Below are 17,130 nucleotides of genomic sequence, written 5' to 3'. Positions count from 1 at the left end.
TGTGGGGAACCCCCTGGGGTGACACCCTTGCCTTTCTGATTCATGTCCTGGGCAAAACCCAGCCCAATAACGTGCTCAGCACCTCTGCGGCTCTGCTGCACATGAACACCTCAAGTTTCTCGGGTGGGCTGCCAGATGCCCAGCCCCTCCTCCTCTTGGATGGAACCCTTTCCACCTGGGGTGGAGCTCTTTCGCTCCTCGCCAGCCAGGCCACTCGCAGCTAAGCAAAGCCCCCTGGAGAAATATGCTGAGGAGCCTCCCCAGCTAGCCAGGACTTTTGCTGGTGTCTGTGCAGATGTCCTTTCAGGGCACTGTGGAGTGCGGATGCTCCTGATCATTTCTGATCTCCAGCCTAAATTGGGCCCGAGGCAAACATGGCGATCTGTGAACCCCAGATCTGTCAGCTAGGATTAGAGTCAGCAAAGCAGAAGCTTTGAGCTGTCTGAAGGCAAGGGGGAAATAAGGAATGGCTGGACCAGGTCCTCTGAGTAGGATTTCAGGGGGGGCTGCTCAACTCAGAAGAGCCTTCCTGGAGTGGAAGCCCCTGCCCTGCTAGTTGTGGGATAAGGCCCCTCTAAAGAGCCAAGAGATGCAACATTGGGGGGAAACTGTATGAGCAAGGAGCTCTACCAAAATACCTTAATTGGGACCAGAACTGTTGACTGTATCCGTGAAGCATTTGGTGTTGGGGGTGAGCAGTGTGGCGGCTGTCTTTGTACATGACACCCATTCATCACTGGGGAGATCAAAGAGACTCACAGAAGCCCCCACCAGGAACAAAATAACTTCAGGGGATGTTCAATGTGGAAATGCAAACTGGGGTACACCCCATCCGCCACCCCCATTCCAGATAAGTCTAAGGACCCAGCAGAGAAATTGCGGGCAATGGAAAGAGGCAGAGGTCATCACCACGAGGAGAAAAGGCACAATAAGTGAGGGAAGGAGAACATTTGTGATCCATTGACGGGTAAGAATTCATAGACTGTTTAATCAAGGAATCCCTAAGCTGTGCACACAGAACGATTTAAAACAATTTATCACTATACACAAAAAGTCAGTAAAAATTGAAAACAGCAAAACATATCTTGTTTCTGTGCCGATAGGGGGGCTTCCCAAAACAAACACATTTTTAATGGGTACCTCAAAGCGTGCCAGCCCTGCAGGGTGCCTGGTCTGGAGAGAACAAAGCTCCTCCTCCCCCCAGCCATGGAACAAAGGTCAGGAGGTTCTTGCAAGAGTGCAAGCCCCATAGATTGAAGCAGTTGAGGGGGCGTATGGCGGGGCGGGGGGCAAGGAAATTCTTCAAGTAAACTGATGGAAGCAAGATAGAAATTTATAAGCATATGAATGGAGAGAAGGAAATTCAGAGGGAAAATATGATCTCTCCTCTGCATGAGGAACTGCTTGGGGCCACCAGTGAAGATAAGCCTTGACTGGAGCCTCCACCTTCCAAGGCAAGTGTCCCTAGGTTGAGAGGATAGAAAGAGAACACTGGAGCTGCTGGGCCTTTGGTTTGAAGAAGCCAGGCGACAGCGGTCATGTCCTGGGGATGCTGAGCCCAAGTGGCCTCCAGGACCTGGCCAAGATGCCTCTTGCCAGTCGGCCTGCAGGCAACTCAGCCGGCCGGTTGGGTTCAGCTGATGGCAGCTTCTGCAATCTGGCAGCTGACCCAGCACTTGCCAAGGCAACCAGTTCAGCCAACACATGCTTAGCTTCTCCTCTGGCAATGCCTGCCCAGCAATGGGCTTACTAGGGAACAAGCCTCTGCCAGGGGAGAGGCCGGCCACATCCTGCCCTTCCTCGGCAATGCTGTCAATCACACAGGAAGAGTAGCTGGCTGACCATGGGGCTTATGGCCATGCATTCAATGGCCAAAATGCTTGGGAGAAGCAGCCAACCTTCCTGCTTGGGGGGTAGGGGTACTGGTAGTGAGACAGAGAAGGAGAATTCCTGGCAGGTGACTCTGGCAATTTTTGTTTCATGCAGCTGAGAGGGAGGAGTCTGCACGAGGCAACACCCCTTTCACCATCAAGCAAGTAGCTGAAATGGCCAAGAAGAAGGAAAGAAAGGCAGTGACTTCCTGTGTCAATGGTGTGCCCCTCTTGCAAGGGTGACCTTCTCTCTGGCCCCTCCATCCTCAGCCTTTGGGAAGTCCCCAAGCCCATGTTCAGCTCACCATCCTGACTGGGCATGTGCAGACATTTGGGGATGATTCTCATGGGAAGCCAAATTGCCATTGCTTACATATTATTATGATACGGAAGGGGGGGCATGTCTTCTTCACCCCTTCCGCCGGTCACCAGGGGGTCCGAGGCAAAGACCTAAAGGGCACCCGGCCCTACATGGACCCCTCAGCCCCCACACTGTTACACAAGCACCGATTTTCTTGCTTTCGGTGCCAATTTACTCCATTTCTCTAGGACTCCATGACACCTCCTCTGTCCTCCATAATCCCTCAAGCGAGGTGTCACGTACACACAGGAAGACCCTAATCCCGTCAAATCACTCTGCCGAGCCCTTCCTCCGGGCAGTGCCAGGTGACAGACTTTGCATACCTGGACTATTGTCCTCTCATCACTCAGGATGTGCTTATCTGCGCATATCTCCAGCTCTGCATATTCCCCCCTCCCTCCTCCATCTGTTAATCCTGTGTAACCCAACCTCTTATTAATGTATTCATGATGTAACCTATGTAACCCAACCTCTTCTTAATGTATTCATGATATAACCGTGATGTATTTTGCACAGTATCCTGGGACATGGAGGGAAGTTTTAAAAGTTCATGTCACCCCTTTCTCGTCTTGAACCTGTTGCGCAATAAACTTGGATCTTCTGCATCTTGCTCCTGTCTCCGGCTGAGCTCATTTTCCTCCGCAGGGACCCGCGGACTTAGTCCGACGAGCTGGGTAGCAGAGCAGCCTCGCACCCAGATTTTACCGTAACATCATCATCATCATCATTATTATTATTATTACTACTACTACAACTACTACAGTGGTACCTCGGGTTACAGGCGCTTCAGGTTACATATGCTTCAGGTTACAGACTCCGCTAACCCTGAAATAGCCCCTCGGGTTAAGAACTTTGCTTCAGGATGAGAACAGAAATCGTGCTCCGGCAGCACAGTGGCAGCAGGAGGCCCCATCAGCTAAAGTGGTACCTCAGGTTAAGAACAGTTTCAGGTTAAGAACGGACCTCCAGAACGAATTACAGTAAGTTCTTAACCCGAGGTACCACTGTATTATTATTATTATTATTATTATTATTATTATTATTATTATTATTATTATTATTATTATTAAATTTGTATACCAAAGATCACAAGATGGTTCACAGAGCTCTTATGGAATGGGAGAGGAGGAGCAGAAGGAGGAGGAGGCTTCCTTGGCCACTTGGGAGTCTGGAGAGAACACTGGCTGCATGGTGGCCTGGCTGGCTGACCAAATGCCCACCACCTGCAAGTCAGAAGTGGGAAGACAATGGAACATCTTCAAGCAATTCCCTGAAATGGGCTTTTCCCTCTTGGGGCCTGTCAGGGAAAGATCTCCCCATATCCCTGCCACTCATCACTCCAGAGGAGTTCAGGCCAATCCCTGGAGGACAGCAAAATCAATGGTCCATCTCCCCCACCAGCCCCAGAGCTGCTCCTGCTTCCTCCCTATTCAACTGCCATTCCAGGCACAAACAGCAGTGCATTGATTTATTTTTTTATTTTCCTATTTTGCAGAAGCACCATTTGAAAAATCCTATCAGCACAGCAAACCAAGTCCTGCTAGCAGCTGTGGGAGAAGAGGAACAGGAGCAGGAGGAGAGGACCCCTCTTCATTTAACCCAGAGAGCTCAGCCTCTCATCCACCAGCGGTGGAGGCAGAAGCCTTCCTGTCAGCCTGGGCAATCAAGCCCCACAAGGCAGCACCAACACCGGGGAGAGACACGGCCAGACAGCTGGACAGGGAGGCGAAGGTTTTGCACCATCCCAGTCAACACACCAGAGGCAAGGGATGGCCTCTTGTGTCATGGTGGTGCCAGATGAGAAGCAAGGAGTTCTTGCCTTCTTCCTCTCTGTCATTCTGTAGCACTGGTTGTGTCTAGCCAGCCTCTGGCCCCGAGCCTATAATTTCATCAGCCATTCATGTGGCCCCACTCCCCTCTCCTCCCCAAACCAAACTTGAATTGTTGCAATGCCCTCTCTGTGGGGCTTCCCTTGCACTTGAACTGCAGCATTTTGCACTCACCACAGCAAAGCGAGATGCTGCCCGTTTATGATGCCTTTTTCCAGAGCCCCGTGCTGCTTCCCACCAGGCTAAGTTCATGGTGTTGCTTGGAGGGACCAGTTTGGGACCAGTTTGTTTGCAGTATTGCGGTACCACTTTCATCTGCAGAACTGGTACTGTTACAAGCGCCACGTGATCTCCATTCCACCCGTTAAAAAACTGATCTTTTGGTGTGGCAGCACTTATACTTTGGAACTCCCTGCCTCTTGACGTCACTGTTTTCTTTTCAGTGCTGGCTTGTGACATTTGGACACATAGATGCTGGTGCGTTTTAATCTCTTTTTAGTTTATTGCTGATTTAATTGTTTTTAAAATGTTTTTAATTATTGTTTGAAACCTTTTTCATTCATCATTTTAACATTTCTTGTAAAGTGCTTATGTTTTGCTGCAACCAAATGGTATATGCATTCTGTTACATAATTGAAGAATAAAGAAGCCAGGCTGCAGGGCTTGCTTTTGTGCTCTGTGATTCACCAGGAATCCAGCAATGGCTAATGCCGAGGATCCTTTGCTGGATGCCTGGGAGAGGATTTTCCAAATGCAGCCCAGTCAGTGTTGCAGAAGCAGATTCAGCTTCTTGTCCCATCAGTCCTCATGAGAGACTAAAGGGGTGCTCTAAAACCACCGAGCCTCAGGCTTGCCGATTGGAAGGTTGGTGACTCAAATCCTTGCAATGGGGTGAGCTCCTGTTGCTGTGTCTCAGCTCCTGCCAAACTAGCAGTTTGAAAGTACACCAGCGCAAGCCGCCCTGAGCCCGGCTTCGGCTGGGGAGGGCGGGATATAAATAAATTTTATTATTATTATTGTTATTATTATTATTATTATTATTATTATTAAATAGATACCACTGCGGCGGGAAGGTAAACAGTGTTTCTGTGCGCTCTGGTTTCTGTCATGGTGTTCCATTGCGCCAGAAGCAGTTTAGTCCTGCTGGCCACGACCCAGAAAGCTGTCTGTGGACAAACGCCGGCTCCCTCAGCCTGAAAAGCGATATGAGCGCCACACCCCATTGTCGCCTTTCACTGGACTTAACCGTCCATGGGTCCTTTACCTTTGCCCAGGAGCTGTTTATATGGTGGCCCCTTTCAGTGCTCAGTCTCTGCCTGGTCTGCACAGGTGACACAAAAGGCAAGCAGGAGCATTTGGGAGTGGCTTCACTCTTGCATCTCATCTTCACTGTGCATTTCTTTTTAAGTCCAGCTACCTGTGCAGCAGGGAAACATGCCGCTTCCAGAAAAGTGCCAAAATGTATTTCAGAAACTGTTTCAAACCCCTTGATGAGGTGGGCCCACTTCCTTCCATGCATGGTGGTGGTGAAGGAGGGAGCTCAGGACCCCAAACGTTTCGAAAGATTGCCAGAAGGGCAAAGTGTGGCATGTTTGAGCAATGCACAACATTGCTCATGTTCTCTGCAGTGATGCTCACATGGCCATGTTTGCTATCACAACAGCAACAGACCCACTGGTTGCGAGGCAGGGACAGGACAGTGCAGGGAGCAACACAGTGTCGATTTTGGCGCTTTGGCCTGCCTGAGGAAGGACTCTGGGCCAGAGAGTGTGTGCAGAGAGGCCCCAAGGAGGAAGAGGAGGAGGCTTTGGGGCATCCCTCGCATGAAGGCACTGCAAGTGGCTCTTCCTGAGGCCACCTCTTGGCTATAGCCAACTTCATGCGCATTCTCCATATTAATAAATGGGGGACAGGGGGCCATAAATCTTGCAAGTGTCAATTTGCACGGGGCTTGCTCTTTCCCTGGCTACGCACTGGCACCTTTTACAGCCCATTAATTACTTTCCCTAATAAAGTTTGACAAAATGATAACTTGCTCATGAAAAGTGTTGTAATAAATACATTTTCCTTAACTTTAAGCCATTCTTGCATGTCTGCCTCATAAACTTTGGTTGCGGTTCAGCACCTTAGTCCCTCTCTTTACATATATATATGTCTCCGTCACTGAAGGAGCCAGGAAAGGATGCTTCCATGAGCTCGTCACCACAGGGTGGTGAGTCACATCACGTGGTGAGCTGTGAGGTTCAGAGGAGGCAACATGCCCTCCCTCCCTCCCACCCCCACCCCTGGACCCACAAGCCGAGAGAGCCACACTCCTGTCCTGCCAGTTGCAGCTTCTTCTTCGTGCTGACCTGCCAGGGCTCTTCTCTTGTAACGTGACCCATGGAAGCCACCCAACAAAGCTTGGGAAACGGAAGGTGATCCAGGGTTGGGGCAAGTTGCCTTTGGATCCACCTGCCTCATCTCCTCCTGTTCCAGAGGGGCAGAGAGGCCAAGCCAGGCTGGAGCCCAAAATACCTTCCAGGGTCCTTCTCCCAAGTCTTCCCAATTAGGAGCCATCTGCTCAGGGGACTTATTAATATGGTGACTTTGGCACTGGATCTTGTCCAACTGTTTCACTGAAAGAGCTGAGCTTGAAGCCTCTATAAATACCTCAGTGTGTGCTTAAGCCCAGGAATTGTGGGAATGTTAAGGAAGGTAGGAGAGGATATATTGTTTCGATATTATCCCTCCTCACTCACGCTAGTGAGTAAACAGCAGAGCACATTCCCTTTGCAACTTACTGGAAGCAAGTTGATGATTCGTTGTGTTGTTTAGTTGTGTCCAACTCTTCATGACCCCATGATGATTTGTTAGAATCCTTTAATTAAGCAATCCCATCTGGCTTGTTCCTGGTAAGTTTCCCCTTTATTTCCCTCTTAAAATAATAATAACACAACACAGTCTTCTTTAAAAGAAAGAATCAAGTTTTACTCACATTCAGTTCACAGCAGTAACTCTGAAGGCAGCCTCTACCTTGTGGCTACAGTGAAAAGAAGCCTGGGCTACATCTCAGACTTTCTGCCTGTGGCTCCATCCTATGCGAAGGTTGAGGCATGCGCTGGCTAAGAGCCAGGAGAGCAAGAGACCAAGAGAGAGATGGTTGCGTGGCCAGCCCTTGATGTGGTCAGCTAGGGTCATGTCCATCTACCTGGTCACACGCAGGGGGAGGAAGCTCCAGAGCAGGTAGGACAGGAAGTCCTCCCTGTCTGGAGCCACATTCCCCTCTGTGTCCGTTCTAGGCAACACGAAAATGTTGTACTCGACTGCTCTAGTAATAATACACCCCACTGGAATGAGTGGAAAGTGCCCAGCCAGGGAGGGAGATCATGCGGCTCTCCAAGATGACATTCTCTGTAAGAAAAAAAATGTAAAAATTCCTTCCAGTAGCACTTTAGAGGCCAACTAAGTTAGTTATTGGTATGAGCTTTCGTGTGCATGCACACTTCTTCAGATCTCTGTAAGAACGTAGGAGCTGCCTTCTCCCAAGCCAGACCTTTGGCCCATCAAGCGAGGTTCACTTTGTCCACACAGATGGGCAGCCAGGACTTTCTGGGGCAGAAGCCTTTTCCAGGTCTGCTTGGAGATGCTGTCTGGGCCTGCAAAGCCCAGTGGCTCTCCTGCTGAGCTACAACGGCCCTTCCTCTCCCCTGTTGCTGGGGCTCATGCCCTGGAAGACTGAGGGGCCAATTCCTGGTGATGCCATGGTGGGTGGAGCCCTGTCTGCCCAGCAGCTGCTGCTGCTGCTGCTGATGTAGCCCACTTCCCCAGCCCTGCTCTCTTGCTCCTTCCAGGAGGGCTAAGGAGTGCGGGAGCCTAACAGCAAGAGGCTCTGTGTGGCCAGGAAACATTTGTATTTGCAAGTTCAGGGGAAGGACTGCCTTGCACGGGGTCTGGTGGGAAGCAGCAGGGTGGGTGTGACCCTGCACTGCCTGGGGCATGTGAAATGCAAAAGTGGCTTCCAAGTGCTGGGTGCTTTCGCCAGCTCACTATTGCACATGGAATCAGCCCCTGAGGGTCTTCACACAGGCATTCTGGGCTAGGAGTGTGTGACCTTAGAGAAGACCTTTGGCCAGGTTTGGAGCCCAATGTCACTGAGCAAGGGAAGCTCCTTAACTACTGAAAAGACAAAAATGCCTGGGTTATCAGTACAACAGGTACCTGGCACTGTTGGGTTGCTTCCAGGCCCAGCTTCAATGAGGCAGCCCAAGCAGCTGAGAGGGGGCTTGGGATGGGGGGGCATGTCTGTCCACCCGCCTGCTTGGAGATCAGCCATGTATATCAGGGAACAGCCACCACAGTTTGGCCATGGACATTACTTAAGGATGCCAGCACAGGGACTTGGGCCCACCAGGAGAGCAGGCATGAGGATCTCAGAAATGGCTGTCCACCTTGCCTCCCACTGGTCCTTACCTTGATCTGCAACACCTGCTGCAAGAGCTGTCAGGAGGCAGAGTTGGGTGGGGCTGAGCATCACAGTGGGGGTAGGCTATTTCCAGTAGAGATGACCCTGAGGAAAGTTGTTACAAGGGCCTGTGCCCCTGACCAGTAATTCCAGCTTTTGATTCCAGTACAGTACTGTAATGATAGCTTTTTATTGTTTTATGGTTTCTTATTACTATGATATCATTTTATTGTAGTAAACCATTTTGGGAGCTCCCCTGCTTTTTAAAATGAAAAGTGACCTAGAATTCTTTATGACAAAATAAATAACACTAAAGTCAATAGGCCAATTATTGTCATGATTTTTTGATACTAGAAGGTCAAAGAGGCTGGAGGAGGGGGGGCACTGGAGTATCATCTTCCTTTGCTATTCTGGACACAACTGAAGATCTTTGGGATAGATGGACAACATATCCCACCCCTACCCTCACCTAAATCATCTAAGATGCAGCAGGTGCTGTACTGAAATCATTTCTCTGGAGTAGACCAGCAATCCCTGGCTCAAAAAACAAGCCACCCATTTTGCTCCTTGGAAAAAGGACCACAGATAGAGGGAGGGTGGTAAATGCTAAGCACCAGCCCCTCACACTTCATCAGTCAACGGCCCCTCTAGTCCAGCATCCTGTTCTCCCAGTGGCCAACCAGATGCCCACAAGCAGGATCCCAGCACATGAGGTTCCCAGGAACTGGTCTTCAGAAGCATCACTGCCTCTGACCATGGAGGCAGAGAATAGCCATTGCGGCTAGTAGCTTTCAAAAGCCCTCTCCTCCATGAATTTGCCTAATCCTCTTCAAAAGCTATCCAAGTTGGGGGCCATCACTGCTGCCGCTTGTGGAGGTGAGTTCCATAGCTTAACTACTCACTGTCTTTCTTTTATGCGTCACATTCCAAGTTTTGCAGTCTGGAGGTAAGCCATTCTCGAGAAGCAGACAGGACACCAGAGACCTACAAATGGGGTCTCAGACCAAGTGAACAGGGATCACAGCACAACGGAGTTTCTAAACTCCTCTCTTAGATCCCCCTTCTCTGATGAAAATGGCCAGGTAGCTTTCCACTTCAAACGAATCCCATATTTGCATATTTCAAGTCCTGAAGGTGAACCTCACAAGGAACCAGGATACATGAGAGAGGTCAAACTGTCCACCTCACCTCCCAGGAAGGGCCTCTCTGCCCCCCCCCCCCGTAGAAGGGTTCCTTGTTCCCAGTTTAGCCTTGCGGCTGAGCCCAGTTGACTCCGCACCAAGCTGGGCCAGAGCAAAAGGGCTACTGTGGGATCAGGAACCCTGAAGGGCCACTGCTTGCTTCTCCTATAGATGCAAAAAGGGGGCTTCATACAGGAGGACACAGAGTGGTCAAGCTCCCCACCTATCCTGGAAGAAGCCTTGCCTCACATACCTCTTCCTCCCCCTTAAGAAGCAAGAGCACATCTGATGGAGCAGATGCGTCTTCCATGGGGACCTCAATTTAGGGAACATTCCTTCGCCTGGTGCTCTGCACATACCCCAAGCACAGGCAACCCTGTTTCCTCAATGGTGCACCCCAGGCATGCACCCTCCACAGGCCAGGATATTCTGGTGCCTGGAGCCCCTTATGGCAGGGAGCAGGTGGCTCAAGTAAAGAAGCCATGCATTGCTCATAGGAAGAGGACCCTCGGCCCACCTGACAACTCCACCCAATGCTCTCCTCTTAAGTCCCTGAAAGAGAGCCAGCCTCTCCTCCTAATGGGGAACAGGCAAGCTTTCATCCATAAGGCGGATGAGGGATCTCCCACTTCCACTGCCTCAAAAAGGCACCTTGTGAGCACATGTGCACATGTGAGCACTTGAAAGGCAGGTGATGCTATAAGGCTCCTCATTGGTTGACAGCTTCCCAGGGTGCCCCCCTCCTATGAGAAGCAAAGCTGCTTGGGCCTTTTATCCTTCTTGTCCTAAAGCAGACTGAACCAGGGAGAAGGGCATTTTGCCTTGACCAAGCCATGGTCCGAGGGGGAATTTGCCCATCTTCTGCAGGTCTTCACCCAGTCAGCCCTCAGCTGCCAATGGATACTTGTAGGCTGTGTATACACAAACATTTACAGTGGCACCTCGGGTTACGTACACTTCAGGTTACAGACTCCGTTAACCCAGAAATAGTACCTCGGGTTAAGAACTTTGCTTCAGGATGAGAACAGAAATCGCATGCCGGCAGTGGGAGGCCCCATTAGCTAAAGTGGTGCTTCAGGTTAAGAACAGTTTCAGGTTAAGAACGGATCTCCGGAACGAATTGAGTACGTAACCCGAGGTACCACTGTACTGCGGCTCCACCACGCCAAACTCGGTGTATGCATAAAGGTAGCCCCATCCACACAAATTGTGTACATCCTTGAGAAATACTGCTATTTGATGAGTTTTCCCTCAAAGCAGCTTCCATCCTGCGGTGAAGCTGCGCTGGGGACATTTGAGGAGGGAAAAGCGCATGTGCAAATGACACCTTCACAGAATAAGCATTGTGAGGGGGAGGTTTCAGGCACAGAATGAGGAATCAGGGAGTGCACATTAAGCAAATGCATCCCTGCCCGCTCTCTGGCGTGTACAGCAGTGTAAAAATGCAAGGTCCAACCACCTATGGGACCACTGGGTTCACCTCTGCAGAAAGCCATTTTGCTCCCTAAGTTGCACCCCTGGGCCTCCCTTTGCTGCGATTCAGAAGCTGTGACTTGGCTTTGGTGAGCCCCTCAGTTCTAGTCTTTGCCCCTCTCTTGTATTCTCATCAGGCCCACCAAAAGCAGTTTGTTCAAAAACGCAGGGTCGCATTTTGTAGCTGCTGCCTCCTCCAGCCACAAAAGGCCTCTGCGTGTCCTGGGGGCTAACAAAACATTGCTGTGTGTTTGGGTTAGGCAGCAGGGGGTTAATGAAAAAAGCCCCACCAAGAAGGAGGAGGGCTGCAGGGTAGGGCCGTCCAACTCCCTGCAGCCTTGCACTTATTGAAGAATGTGGTAATGTGCTGGATTTTATTCAGGGGGGGGGCAGGGGCTAGAGCTCCTCTCTGTCCCCCAAAAAATTCTCACAATGCGGTTAAACAAAGAGCTCTTCACAAAGAGCAAATTTACACAGCAAAGTTTTCTTGCAGGCTAGAAGAATCCCAGCATTATAATGGGAAAAGTGGGGGTGGGGTGGGGGTGCATTTTGCAGAGGATAAAAGGGCATGGAGAGCAGCTGCCCCCCCCCCAACCTCAGAGCAGAAGATTCTGTGTCAGTTAACCTCAGCCTATTAAATCCCCACAGGCTCCTCACCAAAGCACAGCCTCTCTGGGAATAGGGGACTTTTTGTTCAGAAGGTAGGATTCCGTGGCAGGGGTCGTGCACTGGGAAACCGGGGTTGTTTGCAAAAAGGCAGGCAGTGAAATTATCATCCCATCAGCAAACAGGAGGCACAATTACATCAGGGCCTTTAACGGACCCTCAGGAGACCCACATTAGACACACACCAATATGTACCTGACTGTGCATAAACAACATGGAGGCACCAGCCGCCCAATAGACCAATGGTGGTGTGAAGGCCAGCTGCCTGCCCCGACCCCCGCTCTGCAGAAGGAAGGCAGTCCCACTCAAAGAAGAGATAGTTGGTAGGGAGGAGGCGTGGGTGTAGCAGGGGGGTGGGGCAGCTGCCCCCCTAAATAAATAAAAACACTTAACTATCCAATTGCATTGTAGATAACTCAGTTCTGCCCCCTCCAACACAAAGCCTGCCCCCTAAAATAAATCCTGGTGGCGCTGTGGGTTAAGCCACAGAGCCTAGGACTTGCCGATCAGAAGGTCAGCGGTTCAAAACCCCACGACGGGGTGAGCTCCTGTTGCTCAGTCCCTGCTCCTGCCAACCTAGCAGTTCGAAAGCACGTCAAAGTGCAAGTAGATAAATAGGTACCGCTCCGGCGGGAAGGTAAACGGCGTTTCCGTGCGCTGCTCTGGTTTGCCATGCTTAGGCATGCTGGCCACATGACCCGGAAGCTGTACGCCGGCTCCCTCGGCCAATAAAGCAAGATGAGCGCCGCAACCCCAGAGTCGGCCACGACTGAACCTAATGGTCAGGGGTCCCTTTACCTATGCCCCTGGGAGGAAGGAGACTAGATGCCCATCCTGAGTTAGCAGCACGTGAAACAGGGGACCAAACAGGCACAGAGCAAACCTGCTCTTCACAACTATTAGGGGGAGATTTCCATGGGGCATTTCTTTTTAAAATGTTTCAATCCAGGCCCCCTCACACCAGCTGGCTCACTCGCTGGCAGGTGTTCACACAGAGACAGAGGGCCTTCTCCTCCGCTGATCCGTGCAGATCATGACCTGCAGGCCTATCAAGCCGCTGGGCCCGCTCCATCCCACTGACATGCCTGCCTGGATTGCTTCCAAAACTGGTTGGGACTTGGAGGGATGTGAGGGAAATTGTAGACAGACTCAGGGCTCAGCCACACTTCTGCTTGTCCCATTGCTTGAAAGCACCTATCTGAGCAGTTTCCCCTTTGCCGTGCCGCTGTCCATGGAAAACCTGCTCTCTAGTGCTAAATTGGCACAAATGTCAATCCGCGGAAATCCCACAGGTTTTTCAGGAGGAAAACAAAAGTTTTAGCCCTTAGCCCCCAAATTTACACAATGTCTGCATTTTGCTAGTTACTGCATATTAAAAGGAGTTCCACCCTTTATCAAACACACTATACTAAAGAGGTTCTAGGTCTTCTAATAAAGGCTAAAGAGGCCGAATAGCCCAGACAAAAGGGCCTCTTTTGTCCTCCTCTCCTCCAGAGAGGGGCCTGTCCAACTGAATCAGGCATTTTGGAGATCCTCCTGGTCCAAGACAGCAGCAAAAGCAACAACATTTTTTAGTTTTTTGTTTCTTTCCTCAAAGGCAACGAAGGGGGCACATGATAGAGGTCCATAAAGCAATGCATAGTGTGGAGAAGGTGCATGGAGACATTTTGGGTTTCTTCATCCCAATACTAGAAGCTGAGGTCATCCCATGAAAGTATGGGGAGGGATATTCAAGACTGAGAGGAAGTATGATGGAACCTGCTTGCTTTGTAATGGTGGCTACCAACTTAAGCTGGCTTTTCAAAGGGCAATTAGACAACTTCATGGGCAATAAGCCTCTCCAAGGCTACAGTTGTGACTGCTGTGCGCTACTTCCAGAACGGAAGACAGGCTTGCTGGATCAGGCCCAAGGGGGCGATAGTGCTCATGTCTTGTCTGTAGGTTTGCTGACAGCATGTGCTTGGCCACTGTAGGGAAGTGGGGGCTGGACACGCCTTTAGTCTGATCTAGGACGATGCAGGTGCTGCTGCAAGATAAACTATCGGAGACACGTCTTATCTCTACTTTCCTGCTCCCACTCTGCCTCACCACTTTGATCTCAATGGATCCCAGTATCTGCAAACACCTGCCCTGCAGATTTTACTTTATTTGGCCCGCCTGCTATGCTAACAGCAATGGCATCGCTATAACTCTTGGAGATCTGCAGAAAGAAAAGGTTAAAATCATCAAAATGGCATTCCTTGATTGGCACAGATGTGGGTGGCAGTGAAAAAGAGAGGGGGGTGCCCCATTTAGAGAGGAGAAGCTGGAAACATTTGGTCTCAAACAAGCACATTATGAAAGGGTGTTGACATGTTACAGCTGGGAGGGAGGAGGGCCCCACCCCCCTTGTGGGCCACAAGAGGCAGAGATGAGCTTTGGCCAGACCCACCCAGCCCTTCTAGATAAGCGAGTGCATGTTGCCCTTGCCCCTCTCTTTTGGCAAAGCTAGCCAACAAGCAGAGAAGAGGACAAAGAAACACGCTCCCTGCAGCACTCCAAAACATCGGAGGAGGAGAAGATATACACAATTTAAGGCAAAAATATCCAATAGTCACCATTAACATCATATTTATTGTTATTTAGTTGCTCAGTAAAACATATACAGATATATACAATATGCATGAATACAGAAGACTGCACTTTACATATTTTAAAAAAGAAAAAATAACACTCACTTTTCATGAGCTTTTGTCACAGTCTTCCAACCAAGCATTGAGAAATGAATTTAAACAAAAATTCCAGAAAGGGGAGGGGGGCGAGAGGAGGGAGGGGAAAGGGTAGATTACAGATTGCCCTCCACATTCATATCTTACATGTGCAATAATGTTTGTCAGGCTGAATTTGCTATGCAGTAAGGATTTGTCAGGGATTGGGGAAGGGATTTCTTTTTAAGGAATTAGATTCAATACAAAGTAATAGCATCATTTTGTCTTTAAAAACCGTTTTTAAAGCTGCAGTTGTTTTAGGGGTGGTGAACACAGACAAAGCAGCAAAGTGGGAGTCCCCTGAAATTTCATCTTAGAATCTCTCTGCAGAAATGAGTTGTCCAATGTTTCTGGTTTATTGTAGGTCAGTTTTCATCGTAAGAGAAAGAATTCTGCTGAACAGTTCCGGACTTCCTATTGAAGTGAGGCGAAATCTAAGAATTCAAGGAAAGAGGGTTCTGCGTGTGCAGAGACTCAGACCAATGTCAGAGCAAATTAACCTGATTACAGTTCTGACAGAAGCCCTGCTTTTCAGAAGGAACAGCCAGGCTGGTCGGTGGAGCATCCAGCTTTGGAGAGGATTTTCTGGCTGCCATGAAAGCAGACTATCCTCCCTGCCCAAGTGCCAATTAGGGCAAGCAACCTACCAGCCATCTCTCCCCAATACGAGGGTCTACAGCCAGTTTCTTGTGATTTCCAACTTGCATGGGGTGGGTACCAAACAGGAAGCTGTCAGCAGGTGTTTGCTGAGATCCATTTACTTAGCTGCAAAAGTACTTTCTGGCAATGAAAAAGATTTCAATTTGGAAACTTTCTCCCCCCCCCCCACCAAATTGTCTGAATGAGAGTTTAATATACTGGATGGTTTTTAAAGTTCCTGTTTTGTTATCATTATTAATTTCTTATTCTTTAATAATTTTTGTATTCTTTAAACACTTAAAATTTCAGTTGTGTTGATTGTTCAAGAAAGCATAATTTTAAAAAGAAAACAAATTAATGTTGTTTAAAATAATCTTTTGTGGTTTGATGGGAATGTCCCCAGGCCAACAGTGCTCCTAGACTGGGACTCCAGGCAGCAGCTCATCTGCATGGTCTCAAGGGGGCGGCTCCTCCAGCTCTGCTCCCCAGGCCCATCGCCCAGAGGGTGGAAACCCAAGCCCTTCTGAGTAGCAGATCTCCTGCCCAGCAGGCCTTGCTTCCTTCTCTTCAATGTGCCTGCAGCAAGGAGGGACAAGTTCATTCCTGTAAGGCAGTGTTTTGATCTGCCTCCTGCAACAGAGGGGGAGGGGGATTCAGTCACAAACCAAATTCCCACTGCCCTTAAAACCAGACTTTTCAGGAGAAGGAGCATGATGGCCAAAGACACAGGAGAGCATGGGATGATTGCTGGATGACACCATGTCCATTACCCATCCTGGACACAAGTCAGAACGAATGCTCAGTGAACAGGTCATGTGGAAGGGACCAAAGACTCTCCGGCTGGCCTGGAGTTGCAAATCTTGCAGGGAGAAAAGAAGAAAATGTAAAATCTAGCTTTAGCTACATGAAAATAATTTCACACAAATCTGAGTAGACATTTAAAATGCCTTCATTTGAATTTCTTGGGTTTAAGAAAGAGGAGGCAGCCTCCTCCAATTAAAGGAAACTAACCAGAAGAAGAACAGAAAGTTAGGAAAATGCAGTCAGTGAGGCAAAGGTTGAAAGAACTGCCTTGCCCAGAGCCCAAAAGGGCCTTTCCTTCATCCCAGGAAAGGCCAACAGCAAAGAACATAGACTTGCTGGGGACTGCTGCTTCCTAGCTGCAATACACCCTGCCCAAAAGCAGGCAGAGGAGGTGCCTTCCCACTCCACAACTTTCCATTCCCATTACCTCACCATTTACACGGCTTTGCAGTATTATGGTTGGGGGGCCGCCAAGGGCTTGGGAGGAGATCAAGCTGCAGCAACAGCCTGTGCCTGAAAAGCAATGGCCCATACAGGTGGAAGCTAACAGGCTCTTTCTGGGGACGGCTGATCTGAAGACCAACAAATCCTTGACACCTTAGGGTTTCCCTTTGCTGTGATCCTCCCTTCAGAGAATCAAGGCAATGCCAGCCAGTGACCACTTGCCCATACAGCTTCAAGTAGCTAAAACGACAGGCACCCTGCTCTAAAGCTGGCTATGGAACTCACCCTTCTGAATCCAAAATGTGTTCAGCCTGCGAATCATGCCTCTTCTGGCCCATGCGGTATTAGCGCCATGGGAGGGGAGAAGGGGTCTCATGTGGGCATGAGAGAGAAAGGAGGGTGGGAGGCACAGGCAGACAGGAGAGCCCTTGAAGTGCACAGACGGAAGCAGCAGGAACTGGATCACAAAAGGAACTGCAGACTGTGGCAGACACCCACATCACTCAAGCAGCTTTCTAAATCTTATGTGGCCTTACCAACACATTTTTGGCATTTTCTAAGGGCCTTTCCAAATTCTCTCTCACACACACTTGCCCAAATAAGGCCAGTCCATTTGTTAACCACCCAGCAACTGTTGCCTCAGGCAGTGGACTGGGAGGGGTGGCAAATGT

General features: G+C 49.7%; 1 long non-coding RNA gene across 1 annotated transcript in view; it reads left to right on the top strand.

Moving 5' to 3' along the window:
* The first annotated feature begins 2,265 nt into the window (after nucleotides 1-2,265).
* The window catches only part of LOC308576209, a 148,526-nt gene continuing 133,661 nt past the window's right edge, over nucleotides 2,266-17,130 (top strand). The window contains exon 1 of the long non-coding RNA XR_014003149.1: nucleotides 2,266-2,537. This is a non-coding gene — a long non-coding RNA (uncharacterized lncRNA). The remainder of the gene's footprint in view (nucleotides 2,538-17,130) is intronic.

Source organism: Podarcis bocagei, assembly GCF_964188305.1.
Source record: "Podarcis bocagei genome assembly, chromosome: 16".
Classification (NCBI taxonomy): Eukaryota; Metazoa; Chordata; class Lepidosauria; order Squamata; family Lacertidae; genus Podarcis; species Podarcis bocagei.
This window is presented reverse-complemented; position numbering and strand designations above follow the sequence as displayed.